Raw genomic sequence first — 17,956 nt, 5'->3', positions numbered from 1 at the left:
CCGACGAACCATCAAACAGGCAAAGAGTCAATACCGGACTATGATTGAATCGTACCACACCAGCTCTGACACTCGTCGGATGTGGCAGGGCTTGAAAACTATTACAGACTACAAAAGGAAGCACAGCCGTGAGCTGCCCAGTGACACAAGCCTACCAGACGAGCTAAATCACTTCTATGCTTGCTTCGAGGCAATCAACACTGAAGCATGCATGAGAGCACCAGCTGTTCCGGATGACTATGTGATCATGCTCTCCATAGCCGATGTGAGTAAGACTTTTAAGCAGGTCAACATTCACAAGGCCGCAGGGCCAGACGGATTACCAGGATGAGTACTCCGAGCATGTGCTGACCAACTGGCAAGTGTCTTCACTGATATTTTCAACATGTCCCTGACTGAGTCTGTAATACCAACATGTTTCAAGCAGACCACCATAGTCCCTGTGCCCAAGAACACTAAGATAACCTGCCTAAATGACTACCAACCCGTAGCACTCACGTCTGTAGCCATGAAGTGCTTTGAAAGGCTGGTCATGGCTCACATCAACACCATTATCCCAGAAACCATAGACCCACTCCAATTTGCCTATAGGGAGGAGGTTCGAGACCTGGCCGTGTGGTGCCAGGATAAAAACCTCTCCCTCAACGTGATCAAGACAAAGGAGATGATTGTGGACTACAGGGAAAAAAAGAGGACTGAGCACGCCCCCATTCTCATCAACGGGGCTGTAGTGGAACAGGTTGAGAGCTTCAAGTTCCTTGGTGTCCACATCACCAACGAACTATCATGGTCCAAACACACCAAGACAGTCGTGAAGAGGGCACGACAAAGCCTATTCCCCCTCAGGAGACTGAAAAGATTTGGCATGGGTCCTCAGATCCTCAAAAAGTTCTACAGCTGCACCATCGAGAGCATCCTGACTGGTTGCATCACCGCCTGGTATGGCAACTGCTCGGCCTCCGACTGCAAGGCACTACAGAGGGTAGTGCGTACGGCCCAGTACATCACTGGGGCCAAGCTTCCTGCCACCCAGGACCTCTATACCAGGCAGTGTCAGAGGAAGGCCCTCAAAATTGTCAAAGACTCCAGCCACCCTAGTCATAGACTCTTCTCTCTGCTACCGCACGGCAAGCGGTACCGGAGCGCCAAGTCTAGGTCCAAAAGGCTTCTCAACAGCTTCTACCCCCAAGCCATAAGACTCCTGAACAGCTAATCATGGCTACCCAGACTATTTGCATTTCCCCCCCACCCCCACTCCCCTCTTTTACGCTGCTGCTACTCTGTCTATTATTTATGCATAGTCACTTTAACTCTACCCACTTGACTCTGCACCGGTACCCCCCTGTATATAGCCTCCCTACTGTTATTTTATTTTACTGCTGCTGTTTAGTTAATTGCTTTTATTGTTTTTTACTTAACACATTAAATAAAAAAATAAATAATGCATTGTTGGTTAAGGGCTTGTAAGTAAGCATTTCACTGTAATGTATTTGGCGCATGTGGCAAATAAAATTTGATTTGATTTGAAGTGTAAACAGACTAGATCAAGACAAGATCAGGACGAAGGACGCATGTAAGTGTCAGATATAAACACAGCTAAAGAGTTACCCTCTAGTGTGAACACGGCTTGCTATGCTCCTCTCTCTCTTACACCCTCGCTCGCTCACTCAGTATCGCTTCATCTCTCTAGCTCTCTCTCTCTCTCACACTATCACTGAGCTCTAACCGCTTGGATACAGTGCAGAGGACTTGAGGAGAGCGCTCTTTTCTTCTTCTTTGGCGTTTCCTTCCTGCCTCTCTCCCTAATGCGCTGTTGATTTAGATCCTTAGGGTGAGGATGTATTTGTGTCAAGCTGCAATAAAGGAAGCGTAAACAAAGAGTAAACATTGACTGAACGGAGGAACAGGAAAGACCCTTCTTTACAGGCTCAACAAAGGTGAGTTGAAAAAGCTGGTGTTATCATTAGTAGTTCTCTCTTTCTCTCGTTTTGCTCTGTGTGGCCTCTTTTCTTTTTTTCTTTTTTTCTTACTTTAAAAGTGTGTATTTATATTGTTACATTGTCCTTTCCATGGTCATGCAGGAAGACACACATGAGCTTGTATGGTTTTGTGTGATACAGTAGATTATAATAATAATAATAATAATAATAATAATAATAATTATTATTATTATTATTATTATTATTATTATTATTATTATTATTATTATTATTATTTATTCAGATTTTATAGCACTATTCATTACATAAAGAAATCTCCAAGAACTGTAAAGTAACAACAACAAAAAACAATTTTAAAACAACAACATCTTGAGTAGATCTACGGTCAAGAGACTGAAGGATGAGGAAGTTCACATTTACTACGTCAAACGACACACTGTTTTCATATCATTGAGGGATTCCTGCCTCTTTTGTTGGGAGGACTGAGGAGAGAAGTTACACTCTAGGTTGGGTTGTGAACACGGTGTGCTCTCTGTTTTCTCTCTTATTCTCTGATATCCAGGTGGAGTGTTCTCTCTACCGTGGTAGCAGAGTGAGCTCAGTGTAAGAAAGGCAAGGGCAGCTGTCTCTGTCTCTCAGCTCTCCCTTTACATGTGAGGCAATTAAGGCGGATTGGCAGTGGCTGTCGGTGGGTAACTTGGAATCAGGCGCGTGGAGATGCATCGTGGCACATGAGACGATTTAGAAAGACCGAGAATCCCTTTGTACATCACATAAAGCTGTCTTCTCACTGACTAATGATTTAGAATTCACACTCGTGTGTGGAGAAAGGAGTTTTAAAAAAATGTATGGGCTTCGTTTCCCACTGGGCACACACTGGTTGAATAGACGTTGTTTCCTCGTCATTTTAAGGAAATTGTGTTGAGCCAACGTGGAATAGACGTTGAATTGATGTCTGTGCCCAGTGGGTTGCAAGTTTATGTTTGAGTTATAAACGTGGCCAGAGGCATCTTGTGTGTGTGTGTGTCTGTGCGTGCGCGTGTGCATGTCTGTGTTTGTGTCTGCGTACAGTATGTGGGTGACACAGTGGCCTTTGGAGTGTTTTGAGGTAATGCGTCCATTAGGGCTAATGCACACAGTGCTGAGCCTTCACTTTTAATGACTGCAAAGTGGGAAATGATTCAGGCACGGCACTGAGAGCATGTAACATATTCCCTCTTGCATTTGAGTTGAGGGATGCATTTCAGCGTGCTTACAGTGTGGCTTTACACTGTAGCTCGCCCGTGGGTCCTTCTCTGAGAACACTGTTCTCTGACGTAGGGAAAGTGATTTAATGAATGGAAAAGTTTAGATTAAATGCTCTGAGGGGTCTGTGTTGTAAGTGATTATGAATTCACTTGTTTTAATAAACAAGGGAGATGATATACAGGAACACACACTCGGTTGGAACATGGGGCAGTATTTCTTAGTGTAAACCAGTGGCGGTCAGTGCCATTTAAGATGAGGGAGGATTTTTTTTTTTTATGAGCATGGCCTTATTTCTATTTCAGCATATTTGGATGACTGTCATTCATATTCCATTCACCCAGTTCAATGTAACATTGATAGGTTTATACTACTGCATGATACTCAAATTTTCCCTATACCCATCATGAGGTTGCTACAACCTAGAATATGAATTAATGTTTACAACGTAGGTGCACAGGTCGAGAGAATTTTGAGTAATCAAGGTGGCAGACAGTGACACATTCAATACCGCCTTGCACACTCCTGCCTGCATCTAGCTGATCTAGGGTGTAATCATTAGTCCAACAGTTGCAAATTAGAGTTTCCATTGGACAAATTCAGGTATGTTTATCCCCGTTCCGTTTGCTTCCATTTAAGAAACGTCTTTCAACAGAATCTGCAGAAGGAATACACCCCTGATCACACGCAAATACAGTTCACTTTCATAGCAGCCACATACAAACAGCATCATCACTTTGCTCCACTTTGCTCACTTTGCTCCTCACATCTATCTACGCGCTTTCCTCCTCTCACCTTATCCCTTCGCTTGTGGACTTCAATGCACAACACATCAGCTGTCTGTGACCAGGCAAAAAAACCTTTCCAAGCCTAACCATATCATGACTGCTAACCACAATGCACAGCCAACATTGATGTCACCTCATAGTCAACATAGCTACTGGAACTAACGTGTTAGTAAACCCGCTACAATCATGCAGTACAGTGTACAGTCAGAACGCAGTTTAGTAGTTACACCGGCGGGCCCTGGCGGAAATACATTTATAAAACCAAAAGCTTACCTTGACTTGGATGAGTTCCAGTGTTGGGTAGCCATAGCCAGCAAGGTAACATAACATCCCTCTCTTGTTTGATTAGGCTAAACTAGCTAGCTGCATTCAGCTAGCTAAGTGAAAGTTTAAAAAAATACAACCAAATACAGCTCTCTCTCTCTCTCTCTCTCTCTCTCTCTCTCTCTCTCTCTCTGCTTCTTAATTTTAGAAGAAGAAATGTATTTGTTCAAAACTGTTTAACTATTGTCTTTCTCCCTCTCTGAGTCAACTACTCACCATATTTTATGCACTTCAGTGCTAGCTAAATGTAGTTTATGCTTTCAGTACTAGATTCATTCTCTGATCCTTTGATTGGGTGGACGAATAAAATGGGCCGGTGTGGGGGTCAGTGTGGGACATCTCTGACAGAGATGGTTTTAAAGCCAACCTGACACATAGAGTAGCCTAAATCAGGGGATGGAGGAGAGGAAGAGATGCTGTGGCCAGTTGCTTAGCAGAATCTTTAATTTTCACACAAAAAAATGTCAGAAAATGCAGAATAGGTGGCAGTAGACAGTGCCAGAAGCAGATCCAGCAGATGTACTTCTCAGGTTGAAATGAAAGAACTGGAGGAAGTGGATCTGATAAAGTCTAAAAAAAGCATGGTGTGTCATGACTCTGTTAGTGTCTCACAGGCTGTCACACGTCTAATACTGTCTGTCTGGGCAGCTGTTGAGCTCTACAAGGAGAGGTGTCAATTAAAAGCACTAAACATAGCCTCAATCCAATAGGGCTATATCAACAACAGTTTTTCATTTGACATTTTAGTCATTTAGCAAATGACATTCATCTTAAGATAGCGAGGTGGGGCCTCCCGAGTGGTGCAGCGGTCTAAGGCACTGCATCGCAGTGCTAAGGCGTCACTACAGACTCGGGTTCGATCCCAGGCTGTGTCACAGCCGGCCGTGACCGGGAGACCCATGAGGCAGCGTACAATTGGCCCAGCGTCATCCGGACTAGGGGAGGGTTTGGCCGGCCGGGATGTCCTTGTCTCATCACGCTCTAGCGACTCCTTGTGGCAGGCCGGGCGCCTGCAAGCTGACTTCAGTCGTCAGTTGGACAGTGTTTCCTCCGACACATTGGTGCGGCTGGCTTCCGGGTTAAGCGAGCAGTGTGTCAAGAAACAGTGCGGCTTGGCAGTGTCATGTTTCAGAGGACACATGGCTCTTGACCTTCGCCTCTCCCGAGTCTATAGGGGAGTTGAAGCGATGAGACAAGACTGTAACTACCAATTGGGGAGAAAAAGGGGTAAAAAATTAAACGATAGCTAGGTGAGACAACCACATATCACAGTCGTAGTAAGTACATTTTCCACTATCAGCAAATAAAAGTGAAAGGTTTATTTAATTGTATTAATTTTTATGGGGGGGAATAAGACTGAAATGTCTTATTTAAGATAACACAGACAGGTTATCAGCATGCCAAGTCTACCAACAAACCATTTAGATGTTTAGCTAAGAAACAAACTGGCAATTACTTTTAATAAACATCTGTAGTTGAAATTTGCAGAATACCATATAGAATAACAGGATTTGCCTGAGCTTGCAGATGTCTGCATTGGAATTCATTATAATGAATATTCATCAGTCTTATCAAGTTATCAAGCTATCTATCTCTGCATCGAGTTCATACAGAGATCTCAATTTCTGGGCTAGGTCTATGAGTCTCTCTCTCTCTGTCTCTCTCCGTGTGACTGACGGAGCCAGGCAGGTAGCCTCAGTTGTTCACGACTTCGGCCGAGGCTGCCTCCCCTCCTTGTTTGGGCAGGCTTCGGCGTTCGTCGTCACCGGCTTACTAACCACCGCTCCAATCATCATCACATTTGTCTTGTCTTGTCAATCACACACACCTGGTTCCTATCCCCTAATTAGGCTGTGTATAAGTGATCCCTCTTCCCCCTTGTTCTTGTGGGTGATTGTTATTTGTGAGAGTAGTGTAGCTCGGTGGAGCTACTCGTAACATATTGTTGCCAGGGTAGATTTTCCCCTGTGCCTATGTATTGTTGGATATCCGTTACAGTGTATTTGCCAGGAATGATAGTTTCCCCTGTGCCTGTTTCGTTGATCGCTCTTTGAGCGCATTTGTGTGTCTACGAAAGAATAAACTCTGTATTCTGTGATTACCCTCCTGCGCCTGACTCCTTTCCATCACACTCATCACACAGTTCATATACAGCAGCCAGTTCCTTGACGTTGCCTTTGATGCTCCCCGTATCCAATTCCACTCAACAGATTATCTCTAGCAGGAACCTAACAGGAATATATGTATAATAGAATCTCATCTCATCTGATCCACTCATCAGCTGTATTGTGTATCCTCTGTGTCTGTGGGCCCGCAGGGCCTGATATTTAAAAGCTGTAACCATTAGACGCCAGATGCAGTAAGCCAGCGGTCTACCCTGTTACATTGTCAAGTATAATATCTGATACTGGGAATAGAGGAAACTCTATGCATTCTGACCCCGTTTACTGCTGTGTACTACAGTGTCCGCTCAATGGATAAAACAATGCACATTAAAAGCTTGTTGTTGTTTACTCCATATAAAACAACATTCCATTAATCCATTCAATGCATTCATTATACTGAAATGTCAATAGTGTTGTTTTGTTTGTAGTCACCCTTCACTACAATGTAATTCCATCAGTATACACATTAACATTATTTGTGGGTGGTTGTTTGTCACCTAACACAAGGGCAGTCTCTCTCTCTCGCTCTCTCTCTCTCTCTCTCTCTCTCTCTCTCTCTCTCTCTCTCTCTCTCTCTCTCTCTCGCTCTCGCTCTCGCTCTCGCTCTCGCTCTCGCTCTCGCTCTCTCGCTCTCTCGCTCTCTCGCTCTCTCGCTCTCTCGCTCTCTCGCCTCTCGTCTCTCTCTCTCTCTCTCTCTCTCTCTCTCTCTCTCTCTCTCTCTCTCTCTCTCTCTCTCCTCTCTCTCTCTCTCTCTCTCTCTCTCTCTCTCTCTCTCTCTCTCTCTCTCTCTCTCTCTCTCTCTCTCTCTCTCTCTCTCTCTCTCTCTCTCTCTCTCTCTCTCTCTCTCTCTCTCTCTCTCTCTCGTTGTGTATCTGAGCCTTGCTGAAATGAGAAGCAGGAATAATAAAATAAAGAACATGATGTTGAAATTCAGAGACATTTTCACCCACTGGCAGTTTTGAATACTAATGTATTGTGTGCTTCTGTGTTAATGCTCTGTGTACAGAAGTGCATCTTTGGGTCAACAGAACATGCATCACATTTTATTATCCTATACTACCTGGCTATGGAAGTATTGACCTATTGATAAACAAGATTTCGAATTACAATAATAGCTCCACTTTGCTAAATGGCGCATATAAACTGTGCTAATATTGGTACTATTGAAGCCTTCTCTGCATTGTAACACAATCAGACAGAGAAAGCAATTAATCTGCCATGCCATGGAATCAGCATGCCACACCATGCTCCTACCATTGGCAAAATGTCTTGATCCATACTACACACAGTTATATGGATCCACAGGAACAGGAGAACAGGAGCTCAATGTTCTGAAAAGCCCGATGTCTGAATCATACTGTAATGAATGGTTCAGCTCACCGTCGTCAATACTTATTACTTGCTCTACCTGCCTGTGACCAATTGCTGGACTAGTGGATTTGACCTTTGACAGACCAGTGTCACAGTGCAACCTATACATGTGTTATAACACAGAGGATGACAGGTCAGTAAGGAGGGGAGAGTGGGGAGGCAGGGGTGGTAGGGGTGTGTCTGTCCATATAATAGACTTAAGGTTCGCTTACCTATGCTCAGCCAGTAGGTGTATACAGAGGGGAATGGCACCAGATCGAACGGAAAGTGAATGAGGGTGGAATGTCAACGTCTGACACCTGCTGCTCGTGATTACAGGTGGATGTGTTAGCATTACGGTATGAAGTCCCCCTAGCTGCCACTTTGTCTCAGCTTGACCAAGCGTCAGGACAGGATGAACTTTTCACCCCAGATAAAAGGATAATGTCAAAGCTGTGGCCCTGATGCCTCTCTGGTATCTGTCCACATGCAGTGTGACAGCCAAGTGACCGAAGGGAAAGATGTGACCTCACCTCATGTCCACCATCAAAGGTGCCAGCTCACTCCCAATAATGTAATTATCTATTGGAGAAAATGGACTGACCTCTAAGTCAACATCACTCAGAACACGAGTAGTAATATCCAAGGTTTGGGTTTAAACAAAGGACTGAAAAAACATGAGAGAGTGGATGGAATTATCATCCATAATTCACTGTCCTTGCTCAGAGGGACAACATTATTCTCATAATTTGTTTATTGATGTTCAGTGGGTAACATAATCGATTTACCCAAGCTGTTTATATATGCAGATTAGATTCCAATGCATGAGGCATATTCAGGCCTTCCTCCTATTCTCGCTTTCCCCCAAAGAGTCTGTTGACTGGCGGCAGAGTGACTCACCAGAGCAGTGGAACTGGAAATATAGATTAGTATATAGTTCTCAGGGTTAGAAGTAGAGCAAGGTGTACTTTCCTTCTTTGACAATGTTCTCATCTCTCTAGCTTCACACCAGACCATGTGGTTTAAAAGAGAATGTACACTGACAGACAGGATGCCACAGGGACAGCGGGAACCACAGATAAAAGAGGTGCACCCGTTAGAGTCGAATTTTGTCTCTTTGTGGTCCAGAACCACTAATGTGCCTGACAGCTGCTTTTCATAATCAAATGATATTTTTATTAACAAAAGGTAAACAAATACAGTGGGGGAAAAAAGTATTTAGTCAGCCACCAATTGTGCAAGTTCTCCCACTTTAAAAGATGAGAGAGGCCTGTAATTTTCATCATAGGTACACGTCAACTATGACAGACAAATTGAGAAAAAAAATCCAGAAAATCACATTGTAGGATTTTTAATGAATTTATTTGCAAATTATGGTGGAAAATAAGTATTTGGTCACCTACAAACAAGCAAGATTTCTGGCTCTCACAGACCTGTAACTTCTTCTTTAAGAGGCTCCTCTGTCCTCCACTCGTTACCTGTATTAATGGCACCTGTTTGAACTTGTTATCAGTATAAAAGACACCTGTCCACAACCTCAAACAGTCACACTCCAAACTCCACTATGGCCAAGACCAAAGAGCTGTCAAAGGACACCAGAAACAAAATTGTAGACCTGCACCAGGCTGGGAAGACTGAATCTGCAATAGGTAAGCAGCTTGGTTTGAAGAAATCAACTGTGGGAGCAATTATTAGGAAATGGAAGACATACAAGACCACTGATAATCTCCCTCGATCTGGGGCTCCACGCAAGATCTCACCCCGTGGGGTCAAAATGATCACAAGAATGGTGAGCAAAAATCCCAGAACCACACGGGTGACCTAGTGAATGACCTGCAGAGAGCTGTGACCAAAGTAACAAAGCCTACCATCAGTAACACACTACGCCACCAGGGACTCAAATCCTGCAGTGACAGACGTGTCCCCCTGCTTAAACCAGTACATGTCCAGGCCCGTCTGAAGTTTGCTAGAGTGCATTTGGATGATCCAGAGGAGGATTGGGAGAATGTCATATGCTATGTTAATATAATATCTGAGTGAGAGTGACTAACAAAATCAATGGGGGCCCCTTGGTGGTCAGGGCCCCTAAGCACGTGCCCTGCGTGCCCAGTCGGTAATTCAGCCACGATTACTAGAAGTTTAGATAGCTGGCTAGACTCATTTACCAATCAAAAATAGTTTAACTGACATTGGCTAATTAAGTGACTGTCAGTGAGTGACATATAACAAGAGGAAAACTGCTGATTCACAACTAAGTTTCGAAATTGCACCTTGTGTATTCTACTATTCTAATTATTTGTTTTAATATTTTTTTAATTACAGAGGTCCAGACCTCTGTGTTCTCATATATACCTACGACCCTGACTGTATCCTTTCAATCAGCCATATTCATAAAATGTAAATGTAAAGAGATTTCAGGTTTTACCTCACAACGAGATCAATGAGATCTCATACCCATTTTGTATGAAATCCTGCAAAAAGTAATCACAATAGAATTCAGCTAATATCTAAGTGCCTAGTGCAGGGCTCTCCAACCATGTTCATGGAGAGCTACCATCCTGTAGGTTTTCACTCCAACCCCAGTTGTAACTAACCTGATTCAGCATATCAACTAGTTAATTATTGAATTCAGGTACACTAGATTACGGTTAGAGCGAAAACCTACAGGACAGTAGCTCCTCAGGAACAGGGTTGGAGAGCCATGGCATAGTGTATATTTCAAATAATATTTTGAGAAGAGACAGAATTTTAGCTATCATGATATAGATTTTTTAGAGAGCATGCCAGAATGGATTGGGTCAGTGTGCTTCATCACTTCATCATGGTGAACTACAGTACCCATAATGCTCTGTAAGTATATCCGGTTTATCTTACTAAACATGTTCCTAAAGCTAACACTATGTTGTCCGGTCTCCTTATTAATATATGGTGTCAGAAGTAAAAAAAATCACAGTACGTTACTTTTCATGTAAAGTTCCATCACCTCACCTTGACTGAGAAGGTGAACTACAGTGCCTTTAAGAAAGTATTCACATCCCTTGACTTTTTCCACATTTTGTTGTCTTACAGCCTGAATTTAAAATGGATTAAATGGCATTTTTTAAAATCAATTGCCTACACACAATACCCCATCATGTCAAAGTGAAATCATGTTTTTCAAAATTTGTACAAATTAATATAAAATGAAAAGCTGAAATGTCTTCAGTCAATAAGTATTCAACCCCTTTGTTATGGCAAGCCTAAATAAAATCAGGAGACACAATTTGCTTAACAAGTCACATAAGTTGCATGGAATCACTGTGTGCAATAATAGTGTTTAACATGATTTTTGAATGACTACCTCATCTCTGTACCCCACACATACAGTGCATTCGGAAAGTATTCCGACCCCCTGACTTTTTCCACATTTTGTTAGGTTACAGCCTTATTCTAAAATTGATTAAATAGTTTTTTTCCTCATCAATCTACACACAATACCACATAATGACAAAGCAAAAACAGGTTAAAATGTTTTTTAGCAAATGTATTACAAATAAAAAACGTAAATATAACATTTACATAAGTATTCAGTCCCTTTACTCAGTACTTTGTTGAAGTGCCTTAGGCAGCGATTACAGCCGCATGTCTTCATGGGTATGACGCTACAAGCTTGGCACACCTGTATTTGGGGAGTTTCTCCCATTATTCTCCTCTCAAGCTCTGTCAGGTTGGATGGGGAGCGTCACTGCACAGCTATTTTCAGGTCTCTCCAGAGATGTTAGATCAGGTTCAAGTCCAGGCTCTGGCTGGGCCACTCAAGGACATTCAGAGACTTGTCCCGAAGCCACTCCTGCGTTGTCTTGGCTGTGTGCTTAGGGTCATTGTCCTGTTGGAAGGTGAACCTTCGACCCAGTCTGAGGTCCTGAGCGCTCTGGAGCAGGTTTTCATCAAGGATCTCTATGTACTTTGCTCCGTTCATCTTTCCCTTGATCCTGACTAGTCTCCCAGTCCCTACCGATGAAAAAGATCCCCACAACATGATGCTGCCACTTCACTGTAGGGATGGTACCAGGTTTCCTCCAGACGTGACGCTTGGCATTCAGGCCACGTGGTTTCATCAGACCAGAGAATCTTGGAGTCCTTTAGGTGCCTTTTGGCAAACTCAAAGTGGGCTGTCATATGCCTTTTACTGAGGAGTGTCTTCCGTCTGGCCACTCTACCATAAAGGCCTGATTGGTGGAGTGCTGCAGAGATGGTTGTCATTCTGTAAGTTTCTCCCATCTCCACAGAGGAACTCTAGAGCTCTGTCAAAGTGACCATCGGATTCTTGGTCACCTCCCTGATGAAGGCCCTTCTCCCCCGATTGCTCAGTTTGGCCGGTTCTAGGAAGAGTCTTGGTGGTTCCAAACTTCTTCCATTTAAGAATGATGGAGGCCACTGTGTTCTTGGGGACCTTCAATGCTGCAGACACTTTTTGGTACCCTTCCCCAGATCTGTGCCTCGACACAATTCTGTCTCGGAGCTCTACGGACAATTCCTTCAACCTCATTGCTTGGTTTTTGCTCTGACATGCACTGTCAACTGTGGGACCTTATATAGACAGGTGTGTGCCTTTCCAAATCATGTCTAAACAATAGAATTTACCACAGGTGGACTCCAATCAAGTTGTAGAAAAATCTCAAGGACGATCAATGGAAACAGCATGCACCTGAGCTCAATTTCGAGTCTCATAGCAAAGGGTTCGAATACTTATCTAAATAAGGTAGTTCTGTTTTTGTATTTTTTGTAAATTAGCAAAAATTACTAAAAACCTGTTTTCGCTTTGTCATTATGGGGTATTGTGTGTAGATTGATTCTTATTTTTGTATTTAATCCATTTTAGAATAAGGCTGTAACATAACAAAATGTTAGGGGTCTGAATACTTTCCGAATGCACTGTACAATTATCTGTAAGGTTACTCAGTTGAGCAGTGAATTTCAAACACAGATTAAACCACAAAGACCAGGGAGGTTTTCCAATGCCTCGCAAAGAAGGCCACCTATTGGTAAAAAAAACATTGAATATCCCTTTGAGCGTGGTGAAGTTATTAATTACACTTTGGATGGTGTATTAATACACCCAGTCACTACAAAGACACAGGCGTCCTTCCTAACTAAGTTTCCAGAGAGGAAGGACATCGCTCAGGGATTTCACCATGAGACCAATGGTGACTTAAAAAACAGTTACAGAGTTGAATGGCTGTGATAGGAGAAAACTGAGGATGGATCAAATACATTGTAGTTACTGCACAATACTAACCTAATTGACAGAGTGAAAAGAAGGAAGCCTGTACAGAATAAAAATATTCCAAAACATGCATCTTGTTTGCAACAAGGCACCAAAGTAATACCACAAAAATGTGGCAAAGCAATTAACTTTTCGTCCTGAATACAAAAGTGTTATGTTTGGGGCAAATCCAGTACAACACATTACTGAGTACCACTCTCCATATTTTCAAGCATAGTGTTGGCTGCATCATGTTATGGGTATGCTTGTAATCGTTAAAGACTGGGGAGTTTCTCAGGATAAAAAAGAAACGGAATGGAGCTAATCACAGGCAAAATCCTAGAGCAAAACCTGGTTCAGTCTACTTTCCACCAGACACTGGGAGATGAATTCACCTTTCAGCAGGACAATAACCTAAAACAGAAGGCCAAATCTATAGTACACTGGAGTTCCTTACCAAGAAGACCTGAGTGGCTGAGTTACAGTTTTGAATTAAATCTGCTTGAAATCTGCACAAATTTGAAAACCAGTTAGAGCTATCTATGCTTTTCAGTGAGGGCGAGAGGCAGTACTGAAAGAGAGTTTGTCAGATGGCAATACAGGCAGCTGCCTTTGTGTTGATCATACTCCACTTTAGTTAGCCACATTCAATTTGGCTGCCTTTTGACAGGGATCTCTAATAATAGCCCCAAGAATCCCTCTCTCTCTCTCAAATACGTAGCTGCAGAGTATAGAGAAGTGGACCATAGTATTTTATATCCTCTGGGAAGCATGGGCTTTGTAGATAGTAGGGAGTAACGGAGAAAAACTTGCATTATGAAAGGGGGTCTAATAATAATTTCTATTTTGAGGGCCTTGATTGTATAATGAATGAAACTTATTAAACTTCAGTGGCAGGTTCATTACAAAATATATTGGATGTTTGTATATTTGTATCACTGAGTGAGATTGGCACCGACAGGAAATCATCTTCAGTTTAATTAAGTTGGCCCAGAGAGTATTCAGATCAGCTCTGCTTACAACCGCTGGGTGGCTTTTACATGTCCCTTTGAATGGTTCATGCATGTGGATACGTCTTAATCAAGTTATGTCTGTATCCTATTTCCATCACTTTCACCATGCCAATATCAATTCCATATTCAATGAGAAGACAAGCTTCACAATACCGGTCTAGTAAAAGAAATTAGCAAACTTTAAATATGTTAGTGCCAAATGCATATTGCTACAGGAGCAGGGGGTTACCACTGAGATTGATTTTGAGATAGAGATATTCTAAGACATAGAAAATATTCATTAGCCATGTGACAATATTATTTTATCCCATATGCGTTCAGGCTCAAAATAGTTGTTTTGAAGCCTTTGGAAAGAATATCATCATAATTCCCTCACTTCTAGCCTTTCCAAACAAACAGAAACCCACTTTTCATATCTGACCTTGAGGATTCTGACAGCTGAATAGAGAAGAATGAGCAGTGTGTGGGACGGGGGAGGGGCAGCGTTTTCGCCCCACAGACGCCTCCAGCTGAGTTGAGTTTGATTACAGTGCTTCCTCTGATTTTGTCAACTTTAAACTGTAATCCTTAATTGAAACAATAACAAAGCGGCCACCCCGCCTGTGTTTTGGTAAATATCTGAGGGATGGGCCTGGAGAAATGTAAAGTATCCATGATATCAAAATGATAGTTTTAACCTTATTTTGAGGCTATACAGTGTTTGTTTACATTTACTTTGTTTACCAACATTGGAGTATAACAACCTTATATTTTGGGTTCTGATGGGGTATGACAGTTAAACTAAGCTCATGAGGCATTTATAAATTATGTTCTTCAAGAGTCAATTAGTATATATCATTAATGTATAAGTCCAAAAATGTATGTAGCAACTAAGGATTCTAGCTTTACAAAGTGTCACATGCCAAAAACAAGCCTCCCATGCAGGCAGGCACACAATACAGCAGCCCATTAAAGCAGCGTGGGCCACACACACCACAAACACGCTCTCTGGCATGGCAACCCTGCCGTGTTGTTTTCTTGTTTTTTTTTTACATTTCATTTCCTGTTCACTACCACAGATGCTGATTACTCACTAGATAGAGCAATAACCACTCATCCCCCCGTCTCTTTTGTGAGAGAAGGTTTCCCAGGCAACCTCAAGCCGCTAGTCCACTTGCATTTGCACCCTACTGCCTTTTATGTTTATTTTGATGATTTGAATCTTTTTAGAAAAAGGACAGAACTACATGTACTTAGGAGCCGTCACTATGGGAACAGCAGGTATGATGTACACAAGGCACTTCGAATTTTGGGGGGGATTTTGTGCTTCTGATATTTCAAGCATGGCAATTTAGACTGAACAACAAAATACACTGAAGCCAAAGGAAAGAGTCTTATACATTTCTACACACACACATGAATAAATGCACACACACAGAGACACACACACCCACACACACACACAAACACACACATTCATACCAACCGACCACGACCAGAGCATGAAAGCACAGAACTGGACGATCCTCGTTAACCTACTTGATCATGTTCTACTGTCGATGCTTGTATGTCAATGACAGTCATTAGATCCCAGCATTACTACAGCTATCAAATGTGGGCTCATATCCTAATAGACCACAGCACAGTCTCTAACTGAAGCTCTAAAGTCATAAAACTGGAATAAAATCCAATTCATTCGGATATGAATTCATAAAGAGCATAAATCAGACCAGAGGCAGGGTCGTTGTCGTTGAATATTGAGTAGTGTTTGAGCTGCTGGCCCATCAGTGAGACCAGGAATGAGACCTGATGCCTGAGTGAATGCTCAATCTCCTGTGTGGACAGCTAATCTTATTTCCCCACAAACTCACTCCTCTTGTGTCTCGGGAGACAGATTGGCACGGTAGTATTGTACTCTACATTAGGATGGATGGACAGAGGGCTTGAAACGGAAAGGCGATTTGTATGGCTATAAGAAATGAGGAGACATGAAGGCTAGCGCTCTGTGTAAGCATTGCAAAGAGACAAAGACAGGTGAAAGGTCAGTGATGCCCTACATGCTGCATTTCCCAGGCTGCATTGCCTTGGATGTAACAGCTGAACAGCCAATCAACAATACATTTAATAGAAATCTATATCCAGAAGGGAATATTCTGTCTAGCCCCTCAAAAGATGCAAACTAATTAGATGAACAATACTCAAGAGCAAACAAAACAACAGCATTTTTAGAAAGAAAAATGTGTTACTGGCTGGAAGCAAATGTTAGATCAAAAACAAGACGGTGTAAGAATGCAATAAAGAGTGTCTCTTTCTCTCTCTATCTCGTTGGAATTTGCAAACAGACCGAACCCTTCAGTAGTTGTTATTTCTTATCAACCAACTGACAGATCTGGTTCTCCTGTCTGGTAGTAATGCAAACTTCATAGTGGATGCTGGAGTAATTGGTAACATTTCCTGCTCCTATTTGATTCTCTGTCCAGCCCAGAAAAAATAGCAATTTGTGCATAATACTGTAATAGATTGAATATGGTATGCTGCCTGCTCCTTAATTTGTGCTGCTCCTTAGCAAATGATGCAAACATTTGCATAATATTTGTTAAGTTTTTGTTGTTGTTTTAGAAAGAATGGCTAGAATATTCTGTCATTTTGCGTTACATCTTAGGACTGTCTTCAACATGCTGCAAACGGCCTACTGCCCATCCATCTGTGTAACATGTCTGTTCACATGTGTTCAGCTCCAGAGATTTTAGTGTGTGTGTGTGTGTGTTGGGGAGAGGGGTTCTGCTTCACTTACATTAAGCTCATTATGTAAACCTTCTGTCTCCACATCAGATTCTTTGTTTATAAGAAACACAACACTGGGGGTTGAAAGGACCATATCTGTTTACACCATGTAGACGTTAAATAGGACAGCCGATTCAAAAAGATACAAAAAGCAGAATTCATGTAAAACTCTGTGAAAGACAGCCTGGGGAGGAGGAAGGGGGATCTTTCAGAGGATGGGAATCCCTGGTCACGAGTCACATGTTGTCGTCTGACAGAACACGATTCTCTCTCTCTCTCTCTCTCTCTCTCTCTCTCTCTCTCTCTCTCTCTCTCTCTCTCTCTCTCTCTCTCTCTCTCTCTCTCTCTCTCTCTCTCTCTCTCTCTCTCTCTCTCTCTCTCTCTCTCTCTCTCTCTCTCTCTCTCTCTCTCTCTCTCTCCTTCTGGAGAGAGAGAGAGAGAGAAAGAGAGAGAGAGAGAAAGGAAAGGCTGCCCTAACAAGCCTCTAGAGAGACTCTCTGACTACCTCCCTGAGGAGGAAAGAGCTTTTAAAGACAAACTGAAAAGCCTGTTATACTGTAATGGCACATACAGTATTCTCTCCATACTGCGCTATACAGAATGGCGGCCATCTGGGTTTGGTTGTGTTCCAACAGGACCCATTGCACCTTTCTTGTCAGGGATAGACAGGCCAGGGCTAGATATACTGCACCAAACAGGACCAGGTATGGGTAGAGTGACAGAAATCACACAGAGTGATAGAGACCGACAGTCTCAGCAGACAGACATCCAGATCTTCTGCATCGTCAATGTTATGAAGCAGGAACCAGCCTCACCAGGCTTTCTCCTCTTCCCCCTGGGAGATGTAGGATTCCTCCTAGCTCTGACAGATGTAGCTACACTGCTGATTAGTGTTTCTGTATCTGTTTCTGCAGGAGGAGATTGTCACACTAACCTTTGCACAAACTTAAACCCTTCATGCTTATTCAGAGTGTTTGATGACAAAGTCTGTGGCGCACGCTACAATGAACATACATTTTACATTTGCCAATCTCAGATTAACATCAAATCCCCAGTAACACACAGTGACCAATTGCACTTCATCCTTAATTTAAACATAAACAAGAGGCAGAAACTTGTCCAA

General features: G+C 42.6%; 1 protein-coding gene across 1 annotated transcript in view; it reads left to right on the top strand.

The window, feature by feature from the left end:
• Window positions 1–1,691: 1,691 nt before the first annotated feature.
• The window catches only part of LOC121540615 (protein shisa-like-1a), a 39,320-nt gene continuing 23,055 nt past the window's right edge, over window positions 1,692–17,956 (top strand). The window contains exon 1 of the mRNA XM_041849630.2: window positions 1,692–1,937. The gene's annotated coding sequence lies outside the window, so the exon portion shown is untranslated. The remainder of the gene's footprint in view (window positions 1,938–17,956) is intronic.

This window comes from Coregonus clupeaformis, chromosome 26 (assembly GCF_020615455.1).
Source record: "Coregonus clupeaformis isolate EN_2021a chromosome 26, ASM2061545v1, whole genome shotgun sequence".
NCBI classification, from domain to species: domain Eukaryota; kingdom Metazoa; phylum Chordata; class Actinopteri; order Salmoniformes; family Salmonidae; genus Coregonus; species Coregonus clupeaformis.
Note: the sequence above shows the minus strand (reverse complement) of the source record. Positions and strands in the feature narration are given on the sequence as shown.